The sequence below is a fragment of the Pygoscelis adeliae genome, unplaced genomic scaffold, assembly GCF_000699105.1.
Source record: "Pygoscelis adeliae isolate BGI_AS28 unplaced genomic scaffold, ASM69910v1 Scaffold280, whole genome shotgun sequence".
Taxonomy (NCBI): Eukaryota; Metazoa; Chordata; class Aves; order Sphenisciformes; family Spheniscidae; genus Pygoscelis; species Pygoscelis adeliae.
In genome coordinates this window covers 610,199-618,721 of record NW_008823944.1, presented here as the reverse complement: position 1 = coordinate 618,721, position 8,523 = coordinate 610,199, and the positions used below count along the sequence as shown (strand labels likewise).

Here is an 8,523-nt window from a genome sequence, read left to right as displayed (position 1 = left end):
GATGCCAGCTCCCCAAACCGGAGCGCAGGAGGCTGTATTCTTTAACTAGTTACAAAGGAAGATAATGTGAAATATCCACTTAGGAGAGGTGGACACTCTTAAAACAGTTGACTTATATAGACAAAAGGAGCATCATATCCAGAGGTAGGACAGAAAATTTCATAGATCGGTGGACTGCTACTTGAGGATGACTCAGAAGAAACAACTAGATGTTTCATGCCTTGATGGCAGTCAAAAAGGCAGCATGAGCCGAGGGCAGCCCAACACAAGAGGGAGCACTGCAACAAGCAGAGAAGCATCATCCCAAGACAGGACTTCTACACTAGGAACCCATGGAACCCATGCTCGTCACACACTTTGGCACATAAACCACCAGTTAGTGTTTTTATGAAGAGGAACTTTAAGAGGGAAAGAACACGGAAACGATAACAATGCTTAAAATACACACATAAGAGTCGAAGTGCAACAAAGGCGGCATGCAAAATATCTCACCAAATAAGTAACCTGTAATTCTTGACAAACTTCCACAGTGCTTGCTTTTACATAACACACAAAATTAAAGAGAGAAGTCCTTTGTGTATCTATGAAAAATATCTTTCAAGCCTTCATTTTCCACCCACAATTTAAAGATAAAAATGCATTTGCTCTGGCTTAAGAATGTGCACTGTGGTTAATGAACTAGTTAAATTAACAGACAAGGGACTGGAAGCCAACAAATACAAACGGAAGACAAATTTAGCCAGCTTTAAACCTGCTTTTGCTAATACTTACAAAGTGGTAATGACTAACTGCCACTGCGGAAGGGAAGGAAAAAAAAAACGACACATCCAACTCCTCAACCCTACAATTTAGTTGTAAAGAGAGCATAATGTGCATTCTTAAATGCCACCATTCCAAAAAAACGCTCCAGCAAATGGCACGAGGCAAATGTAAGAATCTTCATTTTCCCAGATAAAAACATGCATTTTTCTTACAAAAGAAAGTTTTCTGGGTACTAGTACATTCCAAAGGAAAAGAGAAGCCAATGCAATTTAAAACTCCTTCCTAGACCATCTTTAAATAAATACCATTTAAATAACATTTTGATTTGTTCACTCAAAGAATGAAATATCAGTATTTTCACATTTAAACATACACTTGTTCCCACCTAAAACCAGATAAAAGCTGCAGGCAATTAAAAAGAGTCAATAAGGTATGAATAAAGTATTTCAAATTAAGATTTTAAAGTGTCAGTGATAAAGAAATGTTAACTGATTTAGAAGCAACTATTAACTCCTCTTGAACTGATGTATCTTTTCTGACTTTCAACAAGGAAGCTGCTATGAAGCGACTGGTGTATCCTTCAGTCACTGTTGTACAGCAACAGAGGATGACCAGTTTTATTTGATACCCGTGAGCCTACGGTTCAGCAACACAAAGGGTCTCCGGGGCAGTCCCCGCATAAAGAATTTCTGCCACACGAGCTGCTCCCTCCCCACCCTTCCCCTCTGTAAAATATTTTTCTGGGCTATGTTGGGATCTCTATCAGTTCATAGGACAGCCCAACACACAGGGTAAAAGCATTCAACTGAGGGTGGTAAAAGCAGGTGATAAAAATCTTACTGTAGAGAAGCCCCCATCCTACCAAACATAACTTGAGGGCAGGCGTAATGAATTAACTCCATTTCCCTCCTCATGATTGGCAGTAACAGGGATATAGGAATCAGGGAAGCAATTGGTAATGTCTGTGTTTACCTAGGAAATCATTAGGAACATGCAGCTTTGAGAAACACAAGAATACAAAGAGCATTCCTCTGAGGCCAAACTCCCCTGTTGTTTATCCTTACATTAGTTCAGATAGGGACCATCTAAATTTCACAGTGACAAGCATTTTCCACAAAACAAAATTCATTGCTCACACAGCACAGCTGAAGAAAAGATGCCAGGTGTATTCACAATTCAGAGTAGGAAACCAACAGGAAACAGAAATTTAGTATTTTTAATAGTCCTCTTTACTTACACTGAAGAAGAGTATCTCGTAAGTGATAAACTGCATATAATATATGCTATTATGTAGATCACATTCCTAAAAACTACGGAGATCCTAAATGATGGTGGTCTTTTTACCACCTCTAATTTTATACTGATTCTATTGTAAGACCCAACAAAAAAAAAACAGGAGAGCAGGTCAGCCTTCTCAGTTCTCGCTTTTCTGCCTCGGACCCCAGATACAATTTCTGCATTTATAATGAGCCAAAGGCAAATTACCTGCCCCCCAGTAAATCACTGGCAGCCTCCATGTTTATGTATACTTCAGCATCCTTTACTCATTTTCCTACTCACCTGGTGAAATTTGATTTGTGCTGGCCCAATGCAGATTAGTGACAGGCACTTTTACTGCCAACTTTGCTCAGGTTATTTAGCTACTGTTGAAATTATTTCAGGCTACAGGAGAAAAGAGCTTTAAGAGACCAATTCTGTTCTTTTTCTGCCACTGATAACTTTTGATCTTGTGAAGTAAAGGACTAATTTACTCACTTGCCTCATCTAAGTGAACTCTGGACTATTACAAGCAAGCTGAGGTATAAACAAATAGCAATATTTTGAAGGAGAAGTAGCATCTTTTGTTAGACTTCTTGATATCATTTGAAAAAGCAGACCTATCAAGGTTTACTTTCCTGATGGAAGAAACTCTGAGACCAAATTTTTGAAACTATTAGCTCCAGTAAGAAAAGTCTTCTCTCGGTCCCTCACAGTTTGTTATCTAAAGCCTTCAACTGAAAGCATCCTTTCTTCCTAGAAGAAGGAGAAAATTTTCCCAGAAAAACAAACAGAAACAGCCTTCATTACACACCAAAAGCAGACAGTAAACACATCTCCAACACCCAATCTTAGCTAGCTATGCTACAGAAGTGCGTAAATGTACGTGAAATAACCATACATACGCACCATACCATACCAAAGTAGGAAGGCTTAGAAGAAGCAAGGTGCATGTTAACACTTGAACCAAAGCATCCAGTGGGATGATCATGTGTGATAAGCTATCCTATGTTATGTAGCCTACATGAGCATAGTACAAAAAGACCAAGAAAAATGTAAGTTATCCTCCTCCCATGCTTGTGAAATGTGTTACCCAAAAAATCACCTTCCTTCCCAATTTAAAAGCCTCTTTTCAACACTTTTTCTGAAGCATTTAAAAAAAAAAAAAAACCTGCCTAATAGGGTCACAAAATAAATGAAGAACCTCCTGTCCTTCCAAGAGCAGGAACTAGTATGTCATCAAAATTCGAAGTGACATTCCATCAATCATCTGCCTTATCTGTCTTCTGGATTGTATACTTTTGGGTGTGAGTACTAAAGCATCTGAGAACATGCAGGTCTTTTGAAACTTTAAAGCATGGTTTACAAGGACAAATACCTTGAGAAAAATGTTTCTCAAGCAGTATTTCAATTAAGAGTTATGATCTCAAAGCCAAGCTCTGCACTGTTAAGAGGTCTGAACAAACCACAGGAAAATGTAAGGGAATGGGAGAGCTGATCCTTCCTAACACTTTCCCTTTGTCCACAAAAGCAAATCTGATGTGAGATGAGACCCCTGGAAGAAGCCGCTGGGAAACAACTTTCTCTGAAGCAGTTGTCAAGAAGTGCAACATGAATGAGAAAACAGGTGCAAACGTAATGCGGTTCCTGGGAATCCTACAACCCATCATACAGAAACTCAGTTGGTTAAAGGCCTCAACTTATGAGAAGCCTGGCACAAAATGCAAAAAACAAACAAAGAAAGAACAAAAATCCCACCACCCAAACCTGTATCTTCCTAAGCTCTTGAAGGTACCAAGGAAAAGCTGTAAGAATAGTATTTGTTCACAATTACAAATCCCCGGTCCTCCATCCTCTCCTCTGACACAGGGAGGGGTCAGGCAGCTGCTCTAATTTGCAGCAGCTATAGTACAGATCGCTCCTAAGGGGGAGTAATGCATAAAGCGTAAATGAGGGTAAACTTGCTGTCCTGCTCTCAATCCCACACGTCCATCCACCGTGAGAGGTGACAGGGGAACAGAGAAGATAGTTATGCAACCTGAAGAGTCTTTTCCTTAAGAATTAAACTGGTCTCCTTGAACTTTTGAAATGTATTCACACATTCAACTGGGAAGAAGAAAAAAAAACAACAAAACCAACGTCAGTGATCTAGAACATGAGGTTTATCTTTCAACATGTTTTATCTGTGGTAACAAAGAGAGAAGGTTTAGGTTTGTGGATTTTCTTTTTCCTCAAATGTCTATTTCCTGACAGGTACTTACACATTTGTGTGCCTGCACAAAGAATCAAGCTCCAATTCTAATCGCTACATAAAATTTTATTTTATGGAGTCTAGTGGTCAGTGAAAATTATTTTTTCTACAGTGCAATACATAAAAATATAAGACTACTGCAACAGAAGCTTTTTAATGTATTCTGCAGAAAATACTGTATACATCTTAAAAAAGAAAAAATTTCAGGATACCTTAAGTAAGCACTCCTCTTAAAAAAACCCAACATAACCAGTAGCAAAGACTCAAAAGAGCGGGAGGTATTAGGGGAAGCACAAACAGTCATTTTGCCTGTCAGAAAGTAACAGCAGCCACAAGGAAAACAGGGCCTGAATGAGATAACTCCATTTTTTCATTTTTGCACAGCGACTATAAAGTTACTGTCTTAACTGTCATGACCCGATCATGTTCATCAGAAGCCAAAAAAAGGATGTCAGGGACCAGACAGTTGTTAGAAGACAACACCCTCCCTCTCTTCTCCACCTGAAAACAAAGCTGTAAGTTGTAAGACAATGGTCCCCCAAATCCTAACAGACCACCTCAATGTTACTTTAGCCTAAACTTTGGAGGAGAGTTGATACACAAAGTTCCCTCACCATCCAAGGCTCTCCACAGCACAGTAAGGAAACAAGACTGACCGCAGCAGGTTTCTGTTCTTTTCAACCAAGGCAGCAGCCAGCTCCATTCTCCAAAGACACTCCAAGTGTTTGGGATATGCAGCAGAGTCGAACTGACTTGATTCTCCAAAAATGGAGGATTGTCTGGATGTATTTTTGTACAGTCTTTTGTATAGACCTTCCCGTTTCAGAGCCAAGAGTCATCTTTTTCAGTTTAGTTTAATAAATGTCAGGTTTTAATCTAGAAATATGCAGCAAAACAGCTACTCCTGAAATAATCAAGTTCCCCAATGACAGACTTCAATTTTAGCACTACAAATACCACTGGAATTGCAAGCATTTAAATAAATCCATACATTAAGCTTCCAAATTACACATAAAAATTCAGTCATTAAGGTACTTGTCCTTATATTAATGCTCATTTAACTTAATTTAAATCAATTCATTAATCAAATAATTCATTACACGAAAAATGGAATTCTGCTAGAGAAATGGCAGGCAGTTCCTGAAACTTATCTTTTCAATGAAATAGCCTCCATTTTTTAACAGTTCGTAGCAACTAGCAGCGGTCCCCAAAATCATAAAATTCTTGCTGTGCTATGATGGATATTATGATGGATTTGTAAGAAATCACTATGAGAGTCTTAAATCTATACAATGGTGTCATTACTAACTGAAGTCAACAGCAATACTCAAAACTCACTATCGCTAAAGGTACCATGTTTTTCTATAGGTTTCTGGCAGGGGTTATTTGACACATCTGACAATAATTATTATCAATTTAATTGAATTTTGTGTTTATAGGCAGTTTCTTATTGCATGAGAAGACATTAGAACAGCAATCAGAAAAACTGGGTTTCAAGATTTTAAGTAAATTTTGAGAACTATTTAAAACCATGTGAATCCCCTGTACTCAGCACTGGTGAGGCCGCACCTTGAATACTGTGTTCAGTTTTGGGCCCCTCACTACAAGAAGGACGTCGAGGTGCTGGAGCGTGTCCAGAGAAGGGCAACGAGGCTGGTGAGGGGTCTGGAGAACAAGTCTGATGAGGAGCGGCTGAGGGAGCTGGGATTGTTTAGCCTGGAGAAGAGGAGGCTGAGGGGAGACCTCATCGCTCTCTACAACTACCTGAAAGGAGGTTGTAGAGAGGTGGGTGTCAGTCTCTTCTCCCAAGTAACAAGTGCTAGGGCAAGAGGAAACGGCCTCAAGTTGTGCCAGGGGAGGTTTAGATAGGACATGAGGAAAAATTTCTTGACTGAAAGAGTGGTTAAACATTGGAACAGGCTGCCCAGGGAAGTGGTTGAGTCACCATCCCTGGAAGTATTTAAAAGACGTGTAGATGCTGCGCTTAGGGACATGGTTTAGTGGGCATGGTGGTGTTGGGTTGACGGTTGGACTTGATGATTTTAGAGGTCTCTTCCAACCTTAATGATTCTATGAATCTGCAGAGAAATTTTGTCCAGTTAGCTTCCTTTTAAAAAAAACTACGGTTACTGGTCAATTGACACGAGCAGTTTTCTTAATAAGAATAAACACGGGAGTAATGCCTTATATTCTGCTTCAGGGCATTGACTGATCATCAACTCGAGGAAGCATCAACTACATTATATACAACCCTAATAGATAAAAGGGTTACATGCAGGTCTTCCTAACAAAAGGCAGGTACCTATAGCTTGGGGAGCTCTCCCAGCATTCTCCTCTAGACAATATTTCTTTTTCTTCTACCATCTTTTTTTGTAAGGAAGTGACAAGTAATTAGCTTCTACTGGCACACAGAACAGTGACAGAATAGTATCTTCACTCTTCGTGCTATGCCACTTCTCTTAGTTTTCCCCTCTCACATCACTTAACGGGCCGTGATTTCCCTAAAGTAGAAATCTAAGCAATACATAAAATAACTAACGTACTTGCTGAAATCACTCTGAATCCAGCAAACACTAATCACAATTAGGTGATTCCTTTAACTATGTGTTCAGAGATTAAAGTTACAAATAATATTAGCGTGTGTTCCAGAAACACTTCCATCTCATTGCAAACATAAAGTGTGCAACAAAACTTAAGGCTACTGTATAGCCTAGCTCATGCAATATTACTTTTTAAGAGCTGTTTTTAACTGCTGCAACTCTTTTTGTGGTAATTCAAAATATCCTAATAGGCAGCTATATGTAACTAAAAAAACCACACTTAGGATTGCTGCCCATCATAAAAGGATGATACGAGCAGAAGAAACAATCTACGCCACGACAGTAAAGATTAAAATTCTTAAAAGTTTCAAGAAACTAAACAGTGTGCGTTACTGGGAGGAGAAATGAAGCCTACAAAAAGAAAGGGAAGTCTTTAAAAAGCCCTCCCAGTCAAAACTCAAGGCTTCTAGTCATGAGAAATCCCAGAAAGAACTGGCTCACGATAGAGAAGGAAGAACAGTTCTTGAACAGGAGCACATGCATTCTCCACTGGCGTTTGCCAGAGAGAAAGATCACCAGAACCCGAATGCCGAAAAGCTGTCCAGGCAACTGCCATAGAGTTGCCCACAAAAACTGGCACACCACTTCACGGGATGAACGTTCACTTGACAAAGACAGAAACGGGACAGAAGTGAAATAAAATCCAGATGAGCTGAATATAAAATCAGGTGCATTCTCATGAAGAGGCAAATCACCTTGTTCGCTGAACTGGCAAGTTCTCAATGTTATTTTTAATTAAAAAAAAAAAAAAATCAAACCCCACACAAAAGAAAACCCCCATCAAATACATACCCCACCATAAACCTGCTGAGCTCACAATCCCAAATACTAGTAAATGGGTCCTCATTTCTATTCAGCTGAAACCCTTATTTATAACTTCGAACAAAGATACTGCAGTTCCAACACCTCACCTGGGAAGTACCACCTTAAAATATATATAACAGCTGAAACTTTTGATGGCCTCCGAGTTTCAGGTAACCCTAAGAGAGAACACATCTTCCATACAGGGTAGAGGCCATCAAAACTATCAAATGCCAGTGTTTTACTTCTCCAGACTCTCAAAATAATGACTAATCCTGTCTAAAACCTTAGACTAAAATGTCTCCCAGTCTCTTCAAAGCAGTTTCCCTTTTTCACGCTAAAAAGTCACTCAGGAATCCATACATTCTGTCCGTAACGAAGATAAAACGTACTTATTTCAAACAAGTACAGTTTTATCTTAACTTTGAAAAAGCACACCCAAACACTTTTACTGTAAAACCTGGAGAACAATCAAAAGGTAAAGAAACTGCCAAGTCAATTAAGAAGAGAAAGAGCTACATGGCAGGAAAAGAAAAAGGAAAACGTCACTAAAGACACATGCTACACAGAAATATTAAAGAATAAACAGGCCGATTAAAGTACAACCATACCACTACCCTATTAACTACCACAACGTTTACTTGCTCAAGAAAGAACATTTTTTTAAACGTTAAAGAAAGCAGCTATTGTTTATGATGAACCAGAATTATATTCGCCGAGTAGAAGATGGACCATCCTCTGAAACGCGGGGTCCAGCTACGCGGCCAAAGGAGAGAGAAACGCCGTTTTTCCGGTAGAGATGACACACACGGGGCAAAAGCGTCCGGCCTAAGAAGCAGCAGCAGCAGCAGC

General features: G+C 39.4%; 1 protein-coding gene across 1 annotated transcript in view; it reads right to left on the bottom strand.

Annotated features, from left to right (window-relative positions):
• The window catches only part of UBP1 (upstream binding protein 1 (LBP-1a)), a 44,834-nt gene that overhangs the window by 34,372 nt on the left and 1,939 nt on the right, over window positions 1-8,523 (bottom strand). The gene's annotated exons all lie outside the window — the stretch shown is intronic.